At 44.0% G+C, this 16,215-nt stretch overlaps 1 protein-coding gene and 1 long non-coding RNA gene across 2 annotated transcripts in view; one reads left to right on the forward strand and one right to left on the reverse strand.

Moving 5' to 3' along the window:
• The window catches only part of LOC146350391 (uncharacterized), a 36,406-nt gene extending 31,142 nt beyond the window's left edge, over window positions 1-5,264 (forward strand). Inside the window, exon 8 of the mRNA XM_084841977.1 lies at window positions 4,926-5,264. The gene's annotated coding sequence lies outside the window, so the exon portion shown is untranslated. The remainder of the gene's footprint in view (window positions 1-4,925) is intronic.
• Window positions 1-5,692, reverse strand: part of LOC146350390 (uncharacterized) — a 57,989-nt gene extending 52,297 nt beyond the window's left edge. Inside the window, exon 1 of the long non-coding RNA XR_014788848.1 lies at window positions 5,533-5,692. This is a non-coding gene — a long non-coding RNA (uncharacterized LOC146350390). The remainder of the gene's footprint in view (window positions 1-5,532) is intronic.
• Window positions 5,693-16,215: the final 10,523 nt, after the last annotated feature.

Here is a 16,215-nt window from a genome sequence, read left to right on the forward strand (position 1 = left end):
CATCACTGCACTTTAGAGGAGGACAAGGATGGGACTTTGAGATGGCCATGCTCCCAATGTCACCGGGTTTCACTGTGAAAAGCTTTAAATGGGTTTTCAAGCATCATAACACCCTGGTGTCTGTACTTATCTTTCTGAAACTTTGTAGGATTTGTGCCTGGGGACATCCCTGTGATGTGTGTCATTTTCCTACAAATTGACTGAAAATTCAATGGGGGAGGGAAGGGGAAACAAATCACCCCACCTCCAGATTGGAGAACTCCCATTCCATATGAACTGCTGTACCTACCCTTCTGGTCCTTTGCAGGCTTCTTACTTAGGGACACCCCTAGTCTGCCTGTCATAATGATTCACAAGTTATATAGGGGGACAAGTGATACTCTTTTAGAGATCCTCACAATGTAAAGGATGCTTTTGCACACACACACACCCTGCAGCTATTCGCATGAAACTTGGTGGGCTTGATCCTATCAGAAGAGGCAACTCTCCCCAAAGTTTTCATCCAAATTCTGCCAAGAATTTTAAAAAGTTACTGACAGTTCCCTTAAAAAATGCATTCAAGTAGCACGAAAACCCCCGCACCTATTTTTTTGACATTGTGTATATGCCCAGTGGAGGAAAGTGTGAAAGTGACGTGGACCAGAAATACACACACACACACACACACACACACACCCTATAATGACAACTCTTACAAGTTGTCCTATTCAGGACTTTACTTGAAAGAAATACACAATTCCATCATGTCCTGTGTCATACTTGTCAAATAAAGTTTTACATGACCATTGTGGTTCTCCAATGGGGTCTGCACCATGCAGAGGAGGAGCCCACATCGAGCCTCTTCATGTATGATCCAGGCTTCTCATGTAAATGCAGGAGGATGTAGGACTGCTGATCTCTCATGAGATAAGTTGGATCTTTCACCTAAGAGTGTCAACGAGATTTTTCTCCTATTTCTCACAGCCAATGGGGGGGGGCATGTTCAGAATAAATTTCTCCTCCCTGTGTGCCTGGAAGCACACGATGCCCATAGAAATTACAGAAAATAAGGTGAAGAAGCCGCATGCTATGCAGTAAGTGTATTGGAGTTTTGCCCAAAGAAGCAGTATTTATGGCTTGCCCTTATCTACTCTGTTCTGAAATCTACCTCACCTTCTTCCTCTTCCCTAGCCCATAGACCCAGTTAGATAGAAAAAAAAGTCTTGATGTGCATATTAAAGTGGGCACAGAAACATTATTACTAACTTCGGAACGTCATCATTCTGCATGTTCCTTTTGCACTGAAGAAAAGGGAAACTGACACCATACATTTCACTCACACTTTTAATTGAGCCATTAGTTGAGCCAGCGCTCTAATTCGTGAAGTGCAAAGAAGGGGCAGTGTAAAGATTTAGGTGGTGCCTGTCAGCAATGAATCCACTCACTGAATCTACTCATGTTGAGGTTTAGCCAAAACATTTTTAGATGGTCAGCAAATAGGATCCTTCGGCTGTTGATTCTCAAGGTGAAAAACAAGTGTAAGTGATCAGTCTTGTACATTTTGCACACAGTGGCCACAACACTGAGAGCCAGTGTGGTGTAGTGGCGAGTGTGTTGGACTGGGAGTCAGGAGATCCAGATTCTAGTCCCCACTAAGACATGGAAGCTCACTGGGTGACTTTGGGCCAGTCACAGACTCTCAGCCCAACCCACCTCACAGGGTTGTTGTTGTGAGGATAAAATGGAGAGGAGGAGGATAATGTAAGCCGCCTTGGGTTCCTTGCAAGAGGGAAAAAAGCAGGATATAAATTAAATAAATAAACAAACAAACAAACAAACCCAGCAAAGAGTAGTTATGCATGTTTAATCCCCACTAGTGTCAGGAGGACTTAAGTACACATAACCGTGCACTCATTTATGGCCTGTGCATATCACCATGTTAAAGCAAATACACTAATACAGTAATGACTGTGTATGATGTAAAGGGAAACCCTAACGATAAAACCTTATTTTTGAAGGAGGGCCAAATCACTTCTTTCCTCCTACCATCCCTCTTTGTCAGCCCAGATTTCATGGTTGTCAGTATTTAGTCATGGTCTGCAGTAGATGCATTTTTAAGGAGCTATAGGAGGCCCAAGAATATTAATAGGATATGATAGAGTTTATTTTAGCTGGAGGAAATGTTGCAATTGCAGATTGCCACAGTTTCAAACGCAGCAAACAAGAACCGCTTCTGAAAATTAATGTAGGTCTTCACACAGCAATATATGAAAGTCACACAGTTATAATCATTTTGTTATCATACAGCCCTGTGTTGCCTCACATACATGCATTAAAAAAAGCAAGTATACAATTAGTATGTAAGCCGATTAATGCTTCAAGAGGGCAACATTTAATTAAATGCCTAGGACTGTTCAGAAGTATTAGAGGTACATCTCAATTAAATATAATTAGGAAGGCAAGCTAAAGTAGTCAGATCAGTTACAAGTAAATTAAAAACAAATAGTCCATGTGATGAGACCATGTTGAGGTTGTGCCCTTAAGTGCATGTTCTCCAAATTCGTTTTGACAAAACAAAGCAAAAACTACTTGGTAGATCCTTGAATGCTGACATCCTGGAAGAAGGAATGGCAAAACCCACAATAAAAAGAAAAGCACCAATGACAGTTCATTAAATCAAGAGACTGTAAAGCACAGAACCACAATGGTCATGTAAAACTTTATTTGACAAGTATGACACAGGACATGATGGAATTGTGTATTTCTTTCAAGTAAAGTCCTGAATAGGACAACTTGTAAGAGTTGTCATTATAGGGTGTGTGTGTGTGTGTGTGTGTGTGTATGTATTTCTGGTCCACGTCACTTTCACACTTTCCTCCACTGGGCATATACACAATGTCAAAAAAATAGGTGCGGGGGTTTTCGTGCTACTTGAATGCATTTTTTAAGGGAACTGTCAGTAACTTTTTAAAATTCTTGGCAGAATTTGGATGAAAACTTTGGGGAGAGTTGCCTCTTCTGATAGGATCAAGCCCACCAAGTTTCATGCGAATAGCTGCAGGGTGTGTGTTTGTGCAAAAGCATCCTTTACATTGTGAGGATCTCTAAAAGAGTATCACTTGTCCCCCTATATAACTTGTGAATCATTATGACAGGCAGACTAGGGGTGTCCCTAAGTAAGAAGCCTGCAAAGGACCAGAAGGGTAGGTACAGCAGTTCATACGGAATGGGAGTTCTCCAATCTGGAGGTGGGGTGATTTGTTTCCCCTTCCCTCCCCCATTGAATTTTCAGTCAATTTGTAGGAAAATGACACACATCACAGGGATGTCCCCAGGCACAAATCCTACAAAGTTTCAGAAAGATAAGTACAGACACCAGGGTGTTATGATGCTTGAAAACCCATTTAAAGCTTTTCACAGTGAAACCTGGTGACATTGGGAGCATGGCCATCTCAAAGTCCCATCCTTGTCCTCCTCTAAAGTGCAGTGATGAGAGCCCCTGATAAAATATACCCTAGGAATAGGATTAAAAAGTGGAACTTTCAGTCACTCAACTGCACTCCATCCCTCCCCCTCCCGCTCCCCCTGCAGTATTTAGAGAAATGAAACCAAAAGACACCATTTGGAGACATAAAGTCTGCAGGCATGAATTGTATCTGAAATAACAAATAATGCAGTCAATAAAGAAGCATCATTCTGGAGCAGCTTTAGTCATGTTGGCTTCAGAGGGAAGCTTGCTTTGCCTTGGGACCAAACAGAACCAGACCAAAGCAGCCCAATTCTGTTCAGGCTCTGGACTTCATCTGAAACCAATGTGCATCTCTCTTTCTCTCGCTCTCATCACACACGTGCATGCACGCGTGCACACACACACACACACACACACGTGTGTGTGTGTGTGTTTGCCTTGAAGCTACATGGGTGGATGATAGAAGCCATTTAAAGTGAATATCATCATTGTCATCATCATCGATAACTGAAGTTTGGTTAAGGGAACTTCAACTAAATTCACAATTGTTTCACTTTTTATGGGGTGTGTGTGTCCCATCTGTTTAAGAAAGACAAGGGTAATTGCTGTCTCTGTCTCTACTTGATGATTTGCTGTATCCTGGAAACTTTGCTCAACAGATGCACCTTCTCTGCAGATGACATATGCATATATCTGCCTGAAGTCAGTCTTCGAGTATAGTTATTTATATCATAAACTTGTTCTGGTTTCTGAAGCAAGATGTGCTAGGGAGTTGGCCATAGCCGTTTCCATCCCTCTCTATGCATGTTTGCATTATAAATGTGTGTTCCCATTTTCTAGCCCTCTTAAGTGTTGTTTTCACCATTCCTTCTAATAACAAACTCAAGTGTCCTGTGCCAACAAGATTGGAGCCAAAACAAGGCCAACAAGAAACAAGAGGGTGGTATCAGCATGCCCAGGGAAACTCTGAGGTTTGCAGAAGTACAATTTAAAACAAAATCCAAAGGAGCAGGCAACCCCCTAAGAAAATAACCCAAAGAGGACTGAGCATGCCCAGTAGTCAGCTGCATCCACAGAATAAGAAAAACAGAGAAACATGGGAGATGTGTGATTTGGCTTGCTTGAGCTCCTAATGACTTGTAGTGTCCTGGTGGAAGGCATGGCTCACTGGGTGGAATCTTGAACAAGGATTCAAGAAGTTGCCCTGCCCTGCCTTTTAGGGCAGGGCAGGGCAACTTCTGGTCCTCCAGGTGTTGTGGGACTGCAATTCCCATTATCCCTCACCACTGACTGTTGAATAAAATCTTTAATCTCATCATCCTTATTATCGAATAGCTGTAACATGGAACACATTCAACAATATTTACTGTCTATATAGGCATTTATGGAGTTGGGGAAGGAAGGGTAGCTAGTGTACTCAAGAATAAGTCCTCCCAAAGTAGATACTCATTTGTACCTGTTAACTTGCCTCCCGCAGGAGTCAGAGCAAAAACTGCTCTATTGCCTTTCTACGTGCTGCGGCTCTATGGTAGTGCACCTGCTTTGCATGCAGAAGGCCTCAAGTTGAATCTCTGGCATCTCCAGGCAGGGTTAGGAAAGAATCCTGCCTGAAACCCTGGAGAGCTGCTGCCAGTCCACATAGACAACACTGAGCTAGCTGGACCATAAAGCAGCTTCCTACATTCCTATGTTCTTCAGTATTCTAATAATTTTTCAATAGATATGAAACTAACACACCAAAATAAAAGTAGCCTCAGAATAACAAATAAGTGTATGTTCTTGATCCACAGCGCTTCTGATTAAATTTTGTGATATTGATTAAAATTGGCTGCCTCCAGTTAGTCAGCTAAGGCATTCATTGCCTGATCTACCAATCAAAGCATGCAGCTCTATTAATTCTTCTACAGGCTGACGTTGGAGGAGCAATTCCATTCAGGATGATGAAGGAATTGCATTGCACATCCTTCGCTCCTGTTTCTTCCCCTCCATTGTGCTATGCAGATAGCCATGGCTGCTTTTTAATCCTAGGATGCTGATATTCACAACCATCCCTGGGGTGTGATGCTCATAGTGGTGATGCTTACCTCTGCCCCCGTTGCTGTCTTCCTCCCACACTGCCTTTTACACAAAAGATATGTCTCTTTCTCCCTACAGCCATCTTTTGCCCTTCCATGGTGCAGCCACCATTATTCTATCGAGCTGTCTCTGCACAGTTACCATTCCACCATAATTGCTTTTAAGATCACAATGCCAATAGCCCAGCTCAGCTGTTAAGCAACAGAATAATGTGACAGTCTCAGAGGCTACTTCCAAGGTCAATGATAACACTCCCTATAGAGGTTTCCAAGAAAAGTAGCTGAACATACACTCAGACAGCTAGTTATATCAGCCAACACAAAAACAGGGATGGCATTGTTAGAGTTCTCATTGTCAAACACTGAAAATCCACTATGGTGTCTGTACTGCAGATTAGGAAATTCTGCTGTGTGTGTATTTCAGATTTTTGTTTCAACAGCTATATTTTAATTAAAATCTACCTGTTGAAACCAACATACAAACACATATTTTAGACGTTTTATTGGGTGTGCAAATGTGTGTGTGTAGAATATAACTTAAAGTTGCAATCCTATAACACTTACCAGGCAGTAAACTCCATTGAAATCAGTGGGACATTTGAGTACATATGCATATAATTGTGCTGTAAGAATGATTAATAAGGGTGTAGTCCAGCCAGAATTACACATTTTTGATTCCCCTTGATATCAACGGCAGAGAATTAACAATAGAAAGTTTGTAGCCTTTGCCATGACTGCCATAAATCCCATGGCTTGCTATAGGACCCAATGGGTTTGTAAAGGACTTATGTCTTAGCTAATTAACTTTTTCTGGATTATGAAAACTGAGACTCAGTTTAAATTAGGATGTGCAGTTCTGTAAATAAATATGTAAAATCAATGGGAGAACAGACTGTTGGAAGCAGATCTGTAACCCCATGAGCTCTCAAGCATGAAACCACTGCAGGCATTATCCACCTAAGGGTATGGACTTTTAACCATTGACTTTTAAACACTGGCTTAGATCCAAAGATCCATGAGCAGAAGGAGAAAATGCATTAGCACTGTTCCAATCACACTTGTGTAAGAGATAGTGGACAATTTCCCACAGTGCCACAATAATCAGGGATTGTGTTACAGTATACGTAACAGTAAATAAGAAAAATACAGGATATAATATCATAGATAATTTATGTTGCTGAAGAAATAACAATAAAACAGAGGGGCTCTGTAGATCTCTGCAAGATAATATAACATTTAAATATTTCAAAGAAATATTGGCATGATCCATCTTCCTGCACACAGTAGTTGACCGATGCATTTAAACATGCCATTACCTGGTTTGCTTGAAAATGCCAACTTCTTTTTGAGTCCACTCATCTTTATTTGCCCCTTCATGGATCACTGCCTTGCTGTGGTGAAGGGGCTTGCGTAACTCAGTGAAGCCATAAGCTATGCTGTGCAGGGCCACCCAAGACGGATAGGTCATGGCGGAGAGTTCTGACAAAAAGTGGTCCACTGGAGAAGGACATGGCAACCCACTCCAGTATTCTTGCCAAGAAAACCCCATGGAACGTATCACAAAGCTAAAAGATATGACGTCGGAAGATGAGCCCCTCAAGTCGGAAGGTGTCCAATATACTACTGGGGAAGAGCAGAGGGAATTTCCAAGTAGCGCCAGAAAGAGTGAAGCAGCTGGGCCAAAGCTGAAAGGACACTCAGCTGTGCATGTGTCTGGTGGTGAAAAGAAAGTCCGATGCTGTAAAAAACAATATTGTTTAGGAACCTGGAATGTCAGATCAATGAATCAAGGTAAGCTGGAGGTGGTCAAACATGAGATGGCAAGATTGAACATCGACATCTTGGGAATCAGCGAACTAAAATGGACAAGCATCGGCCAAATTAATTCAGGTGACCATTATATCTACTACTGTGGGCAAGAATCCTGTAGAAGAAATGGAGTAGCACTCATAGTCAACAAAAGGGTGGGAAAAGCAGTACTGGGGTACAATCTCAAAAACAATAGAATGATCTCAGTACGAATCCAAGGCAAACCATTCAACATCACAGTAATTCAAGTCTATGCCCCAACCACTGAGGCCGAAGAAGCTGAAGTTGATCGATTCTATGAAGACCTACAACACCTTCTAGAACTAACACCAAAAAAAGATGTCCTCTTCATCATAGGGGATTGGAATGCTAAAGTAGGAAGTCAAGAAATCACCAGGGTAACAGGCAAGCATGGCCCTGGTGTACAAAATGAAGCAGGACAAAGGCTAATAGAGTTTTGCCAAGAGAACACGCTGATCATAGCAAACACTCTTTTCCAACAGCACATTAGGGATGGCGGAGAATTTCTCCCCGAATCTTCGGGAGGTCGAGCGCAGAGGCATTTGGCCCCCCGAAAGTGTTGGGGAAATTCTCTGCCAGCCCCCCGCCCCTCCCCGGGATGGGACTTACCTTCAGCGAATGTCCCTCTCAGCGGCGGATTTTGGCGGCGTTTCGGGGGGGCGGGGGCGGTGGCCAGTCTCCCGACCGGCTGCCACCGCCGCCATTACAAAATAAAAAGTAAGTCAAAAAAAAAACACCACACACCCGTGATAAGCTACGCGACGATTTACATAGCCTATCACAGCTAGATTTCCAAAGTCAGCTGTGATAGGCTACGTTAATTTTTCGGTTGTTTTTTTTACCACTTTTTGTTTCGCAGCCGGGGAGACGGGGCGTTTCTCCCCGGCCTGAATTTCGGCCGGGTGAGGCAGGGCGCCTCCCCCCCCGACTGAATTTCGGCCGGGCGAGGCAGGACACCTCCCCCCCTTGCCTGAACTTCGGGGGGAGAAGCGAAGCGCTTCCCCCCACCGTGAAGCCAAGCTGCGAAAAAGTAAGTGACTTTCGTACATCCCTAGCGACTCTACACATGGACATCACCAGATGGTCAATATCGAAATCAGATTGATTATGTCCTTTGCAGCCAAAGATGGAGAAGCTCTATACAGTCAGTAAAAACAAGACCTGGAGCTGACTGTGGCTCAGGTCATGAGCTGTTTCTTTCAGAATTTTGGCTTAAATTGAAGAACGTAGGGAAAACCACTAAACCATTCAGGTATGACCTAAATCATATCCCTGATGAATATACAGTGGAGGTGAGGAATAGATTTCAGGGATTAGACCTGATAGACAGAGTGCCTGAGGAACTATGGACGGAGGTCTGTAACATTGTTCAGGAGGCAGCAACTAAATCCATCCCAAAGAAAAAGAAATGCAAGAAAGCCAAGTGGCTGTCCGATGAGGCTTTACAAGTAGCTGAGAAAAGAAGGGAAGTGAAAAGCAAGGGGGAAAGGGGAAGATATACCCAATTGAATGCTGTTTTCCAGAAAATAGCAAGGAGAGACAAGAAGGCCTTCTTAAATGAACAATGCAAAGAAATCGAGGAAAACAATAGAATGGGAAAGACTAGAGATCTTTTCAAGAAAATCAGAGATCTCAAGGGAACATTTTGTGCAAAGACAGGCATGATAAAGGACAAAGAAGGCAGGGACCTAACAGATTTTAGAAGAGATGGAAAGAATACACAGAAGAACTATACAGGAAAGATCTTAATGTCCCTGATAGCCATGATAGCGCGGTCACTGAACTTGAGCTGGACATCCTCGAGAGTGAAGTCAAGTGGGCTTTAGGAAGCATTACTAACAGCAAAGCTAGCAGAGATGACAGTATTCCAGCTGAGCTATTTAAGATCCTAAAAGATGATGCTGTTAAAGTGCTGCACTCAATATGCCAACGAATTTGGAACACTCAACAGTGGCCACAAGACTGGAAAAGGTCAGTTTACATTCCAATTCCAAAGAAGGGCAATGCCAAAGAGTGTTCAGACTACCTTACAATTGCGCTCATTTCACATGCCAGCAAGGTTATGCTCAAAATCCTACAAGCTAGGCTTCAGCAGTATGTGAACCAAGAACTACCAGAAGTACAAGCTGGGTTTCGAAGAGGCAAAGGAACTAGAGATCAAATCGCCAACGTTCGCTGGATCATGGAGAAAGCAAGAGAATTTCAGAACAACATCTATTTCTGCTTCATTGACCATGCTAAAGCCTATGATTGTGTGGATCACAACAAACTGTGGCAAATTCTTAAAGAGATGGGAGTATCAGACCACCTTACCTGTCTCCTGAGAAACCTGTACGAGGGTCAAGAAGCAACAGTACGAACCGGACATGGAACAACCAATTGGTTCAAAATTGGGAAGGAGTACGACAAGACTGTATATTGTCGCCCTGCTTATTTAATTTATATGCAGAGTACATAATGGGAAATGCCGGGTTGGATGAATCACAGGTCGGAATTAAGATTGCCGGGAGAATGATCAACAACCTCAGATATGCAGACGATACCACCCTAATGGCAGAAAGTGAAGAGGATCTAAAGAACCCCTTGTTGAGGGTGAAAGTGGAGAGTGCAAAAGCTGGTTTGAAACTCAACATTAAAAAAACTAAGATCATGGCACCTGGTCCCATCACTTCCTGACATATAGAAGGGTAAGAAATGGCAGCAGTGACAGATGTTATTTTCTTGGGCTCCAAGATCACGGCAGATGGTGACTGTAGCCATGAAATTAAAAGACGCTTGCTCCTTGGGAGGAAAGCTATGGCAAACCTAGACAGCATAGGGATGTACGAAAGTCACTTACCTTTCCGCGGATTATGTTCATGGTGGGGGGGAGGCGTTCCGTCCGTCCCCCCAGAATCCTCGATGGGGGGGGGAGGCGATCTGGTCCTCCCACCCAGAATCCTCGACGGCCGGCTGTGCTCTGCGGCAGCTCCGTGGAGCAGCCAGCCAGGCCCAGGCCAGCCATGGAGGGCTCTGGGTAAAAAAACAAAACAAAACCCATACCAAATGGCGGCAGCTATGGCCGCCACCATTTGCATTCCTTAATTTTCGCCGTCTTAGTCTACATAAATATTTACGTAGCCTAAGACAGCGAAAAATAAGGAACGCAAATGGCGGCAGCAGTAGCCGCCGCCATTTGTGTACGCATTTTTTTTTTAACCGGGATGTGATTACACGTCTGTGTAAAAAAAAAAAAAAAAAACCCTCACAAGACTGCAAATGGCAGCAGCGGCAGCTGGTAGGAAGACCAGCCGCTGCAGCCACCACCGCCACCGCTGCCGCCGCCGAAGCTGCCACCGGAGCCACCCTTGCCCAGAACATCCTCCCCAGGTAAGTCTCATCCCGGGGGCATCCGTGGGGTGGCGGGGGAGTGGCAGGCCGTTCTGCCACAGATTTCGGGGGGCCAAGATCCATGGCGGAATTCTCTGACATCCCTAAGACAGCATACTAAGAAGCAGAGACATCACCTTGCCGACAAATGTTCGTATAATCAAAGCTATGGTTTTCCCAGTAGCAACGTATGGCTGTGAGAGCTGGACTATAAGGAAGGCTGAGTGCCGAAGAATTGATGCCTTCAGACTGTGGTCCTGGAGAAGACTCTTACGAGTCCCCTGGACTGCAAGGAGGTCAAATCAGTCAGTCCTAAAGGAAATCAACCCTGACTGCTCATTGGAAGGACAGATACTGAAGCTGAAGCTCAAATATCTTGGCCACCTAATGTGAAGAGAGAAGTCACTGGAAAAGACCCTGATGCTGGGAAAGATTGAAGGCAAAAGGAGAAGGGGACGGCAGAGGATGAGATGGCTAGATAGCATCACTGATGCAATGAATATGGACTTGAGCACACACCGGGAGAGAGTGCAGGACAGGAAGGCCTGATCTATGGGGTCTTGAAGAGTCGGACACGACTGAACGACTGAAGAACAATCTTCATTTGAGGCTTTTAAGCTACCAGCTGCTGAACATAGATATAGATATAGATATAGATATAGATATAGATATAGATATAGATATAACATACAGTGTAGAAGGTAGATATTTCTGAATGTAAACATGGGGACGTGACATTGCTTACAATTTAAGTTGAAATATTAAATAACATGCTGTTACTATAACTTGTCTGTTCTCATAGTGTTGCTATGAAGATAGAAATAACCAGGGATTCTGTTTAGAAATATTTTCATGAAGACATTTCTGACACATGCTTGACAGTTACTCCTTGTTCTCCAAAAGGTCAACAGCCTTGCAGATTTGATAGAAAGACAAAAGGCAATTAACTACTAATCAATGAAAGGTCATTTCTTTCCTGATATAGATTAGGCGCTTCATCAAAATGTGTATGTGTGTGTGTGTGTGTGTGGGGGGGGGGATCCAAGACATCATCACTGATGGTATCGACAGCAAGAATACACATTGCTTTGTTTATATCTATTCACATTGATATCAAGTAAGGTAAAAGTCTGACATCAGAAAACTAATTGCTCGTTATCTGTAGAGCTAAAGCATTCAAATGGAAGTCAGAAATACTGCATATTCAAAAGTGTTGGGAAAGGTGATTAATCTAGATTGCAGATCATAACACACATAAACCTTCATCATGTATACTAATCACAATCTCAATTCCCCCACTGCTGGTCCTTAAGTAACCAAAATGGCACCATCCATGAACAAAAGGAAGGTATCAGCAGACTTGGGGAATCCCCAAGGTTTGTAGAGCTCCAGCAAAAGTACAAAAGAACTTTAAGAGAGAGAGAGGAAAAAAAAAACAACCTTGGTGGAGGTGGGGGAGGCACCAAAACCCACCCATTGATGACTGAGGAAGTCCAGCGGGCACAGAATGCTGAATGACTCTTAGGGGTGGTACAGAAAACCAGAGAAGATGAGATATGGAATGGATAATCCTGGAAGAAGGTGAGGTTCCAAAAATGCACATTTTCCCCATAGGCTAAAGCATGAAAATGCACACTTTGGGGGAATTTCACATTTGGGGGGACTTGTGCATTTTTGTAAATGTGAATTCGTACAAATGCAAATTTGCACAAATTCAGGAACTTGGAAAAAAAAATAGGATTCCACCAATGAATGGACAATGGAAAGAAAGGCACCTGGCAATCTGGGAAATGCAGACAGAATGGATTTTACAACATCTGCACATCCCTGGTTTCAGGATCAAGACCTGCTGTGAGCTCAATCCTTGAAAGTCCTGTAGCAGAGCATGCATTTCAACATGAGATGCAAGTATTTAAAAAAGATCAGTAAAGCAGACATTGAAGGCAAATTTGGACAAATTTTGTCTGCTTGGGCAAAAAGTTTGAAGAGTTTATAAGGAATCCCCCCCCCCCTAAAATAAATATGAAAAGGCTTGTGAAATTGATCCAGGGGTGTGGGCTGTGCTTTCCGGGAGCTATCTTAATCTATACCTTCAGATGGTAACACCAGTTAACGCTCTGCTCTTTAACACTTGTGCTGATGCCTCTCACTACACCTACAAAATGAAGAACCTGAATGCTGACACATAAGGTCAGAAAAGGTGGGGGAAACTTTCCTTTATAACTTAGGGCTTTGGGACAAGAAGAGAAAGAGGCAGGGAGGCTAAAAACAGAGTTAGGGATGGGCAAATTATGGTTTCTCTCAGTTTCTCATTTTTCCAGTCTTAAGTTTCTTTCATCTTGAACTTTGAGAATTGTTCCAGTCTTAAGGTTGGTTCATCCCAAAGCTTGAGAGGTTTGTTTTTAAGTCTACATGGAAATTCATAAAAGTTTTTGTGCACATTTCTCCTAATCTATGCATTTTGTATGCATTTTTGCCTGATATCCACATTTTTCAAGCAGGTGTCCTAATACAGTGCATATGAAGAATATTTTCTCTCATATATAAATTTGGTACACATTTGTGATTGCAAAACTGCATTGCAAAATTCAAAAAAGTGTGAATTTTGAAGGATAACCGAGTTTCAGTTTGCATAATGGTTTGAAAGAGCAAACGTAGCATAGGTCAGTTCACATTAAAATGTGTACCAAATTAATCCTCCACCCCATTCCTAGGGAGAGTAGTCATCCAGAAAAGAGAAAGGCCCAGGTAGTAACTATTAGGGCTGTGGAGGGTTCCCCAATCCAACTCGGAAGACACTTTGTGGCTTTGGGGGCAGGGTGATTCAGCTCGGGCTGATTTGGGAGGCCCCCTGACCCAACTCGGCCCCGAACCTGAAGTGGGATTCAGATGGCTGAAAACCTCTTCACCGCCCCACCCCAACACCCCTGCGCATACCCGCAGCTCCTTACTTTGCTGCCCCGTCTCCTCCACCACCTCCTCTGTCTCCACCACTGTGTCCTCCTCCATTGCCACTGCCTTCTCCTCTGCTGCTGCCGCTTCCCCTCCATCACCGCCACCTCTGCCACTGCCGTTATCACCTCCGCCAGCTCCTGAGGCCTGGGTGCATGCTGGCTCTAGTTGCCATTTCTACAAGTTCCAGGAAGTTGCCATTTTAAAAATGGCGACTCCCTGCAGTAAGAGCCAAGCTGATGGTGGCGATGATGGCAATGGAGGTGGTGGCAGCTATCCAGCAGAGGCAGTAATGGTGATGGCAATGAGCCAGGAGCGGTGACAGCAATCATGGCAGTGGAGGCAGCAGCAACAGGGGTGGTGGCAGAAGTGGCGGCAGCGGCAGTGATGAGTGGCTCTCAGGTAAGGACTTGGAGACACTGGCACGGCTGGGCTGGGGGTGCTGGAGCTCTGAAACACACCAAGGCACTTTGGAGAGCCCCTGACCTGCTCTGGGTCACTTTGTGCCTGCACCGCTTTGCCTCAGAAGTGACCTGAAGCAACCCGCTTCTACTCGGGCTTCGGGCCTTGGGCCAAAGCAGTGCACAGCTAGTAAGAGAGATGAGGTTCTGCACCCTTGGTCTAGATTCTAGGAGCAGGAATGAGAATAGAGTTGGCAATTAATTGCGAGCAGAGCAGACTAAATGACTTTTTATTGTTTGTAAACAAAAAACAAAGGAAAAATCTATATATACCTGGCAAGCCTGCATGCATGTGCATATGCACGCGCGCGCACACACACACACTAGTGGAGGCCAGAAATTGAAGAAGTAAGTGTCCTATGAGAAGATCAAGTAAACATCATTTGGGACTTAGGTACAGGATGGGACCTCTGCTCTGGAGCAATTAGACAAGCAACAGAAGCAAGAGTCAGAGATCAGACACAGCTCAGCAGGAGACTCGCTGCTGACCCACAGAGCCTCCTTGCTGTTGCTGCATGTTCACCTGCCATCTCTGAATGTGCAAACTTTGATGAGGGTAAAGGAAATTCACTCTGGCTGTCTTTTTTTCTGGGCAGTGGGGTGGAGATTGGGTTAGAGAGGGAGAGCAAGCCGTGCCGGGCAGAGGTGGCAGTGGCAATGGCTCAGCAAGGGCATCCCAAAATCTGAAGCTGACACTGAACAGGACCTCTGGAGACTGGCATAACTTGGCAAAGTAGCTGGGGAGTGAGGGGGCAACTGGATTTGAACTAGCCACCCAAAATAGGCCTTTAATGTTTTATAACTCACAATAGTGTAGATCACAGGTGGGGAACGCTTTCCTGCCCTGCAGGCCTCATTCCCTCAAGTCAAGTGTAAGCTTTCAGGAGCCATGTTCCAATAGTGAGCAAAAAGTGTGCAGGGTCTGAGCCACACTCTCTTCCTCTTTCTTACATGCATGCGTGCACACACACACTCAGATCCCATCCATCATCCCTTCTCTTTCTCCCCCCTCCCCTTTTCTGTCATTCTCCCTGTTTCACTCTCTGTTCCCTCTTCTCTTGCTCTTTATCCTTCTTATCTCCCTTTGCCTCTTTTTTCTCTCTCTGAAGATGACACTGTCATCTTTTCATAACAGATTAAGACTTTCCTCCATCCCTAGGCATTTGATAGCATATGATAGGCTGTTTAAATGCATCAGCTGAGTGTGTTGTTTATGGCTGTCACTGATGTTTTAGCTGTTTTATGTGGTTGTATTTTTTATGTTTTATAGATGTTTTAAATTCTGTATGTTTTCATTTTTGATGGAAGCCTCCTTGAGTACATCTTTGAAAAAGGCATCTAAGACATCATCATCACCATCATCATCACCCATCTCTTTCTTCCATGCTCTCCATTTCTGCTCTTCTCTCTCCCCTGACTTCCCCACCTGCCTTCCCTCCTCACCCCCAGTCCCTGCAAGAGCAATACGGCTTAAACGAACAAACAAACAAAAACTAATTGGTGAGCATGGGGATTTGGGGGGTGTCACAGCTCCCACTGCATGAGGCAATTCACCTTTTAAGAAAACCTAACAGCTGCCTGTGGGAGGACCATAGGTCCTATGGGGAGGTCTTGCAGGCCATATCTGGTTCACATGCCTCTTGTTCAGTGCACATGGTGTAGATAGGGGGTGAGCAGAAAGTAGATCTCCAGGTCTTTAGGACTTGGACCATTGTGTTAGGGAGTTCTGGGAGTTGAAGTCCCAAACATCCAGAGATCTACCTTCTTCCTAGCCCTGGTGTAGAAGACGCATTTGAGCACTTCACCTTTTCCATGGAACTATGAACATATGAATAAAAAATCCAGAAAGGAAGGGGTTAGAATTTATTCTCAACACTTGTCTAGACTGTAATTGGCTAAGTAGGCCATGAATTCCATGAAACAAGCACACACAATTAACCACTAACTCAGATGTGTCACTGCCCAGTGCTCAGGTTGAATGTAAGGCCAAACTACACATTCTCTTGATTCAAATCAGTAGCTAGCACCTCTGTCCTGGAAGTAAATTTCATTGATTTCAATGTAACTTCTTGCAAGTATA

Source organism: Heloderma suspectum, chromosome 3 (assembly GCF_057233095.1).
Source record: "Heloderma suspectum isolate Gila_16-S chromosome 3, 16-S_ref, whole genome shotgun sequence".
In the NCBI taxonomy this organism is placed as follows: domain Eukaryota; kingdom Metazoa; phylum Chordata; class Lepidosauria; order Squamata; family Helodermatidae; genus Heloderma; species Heloderma suspectum.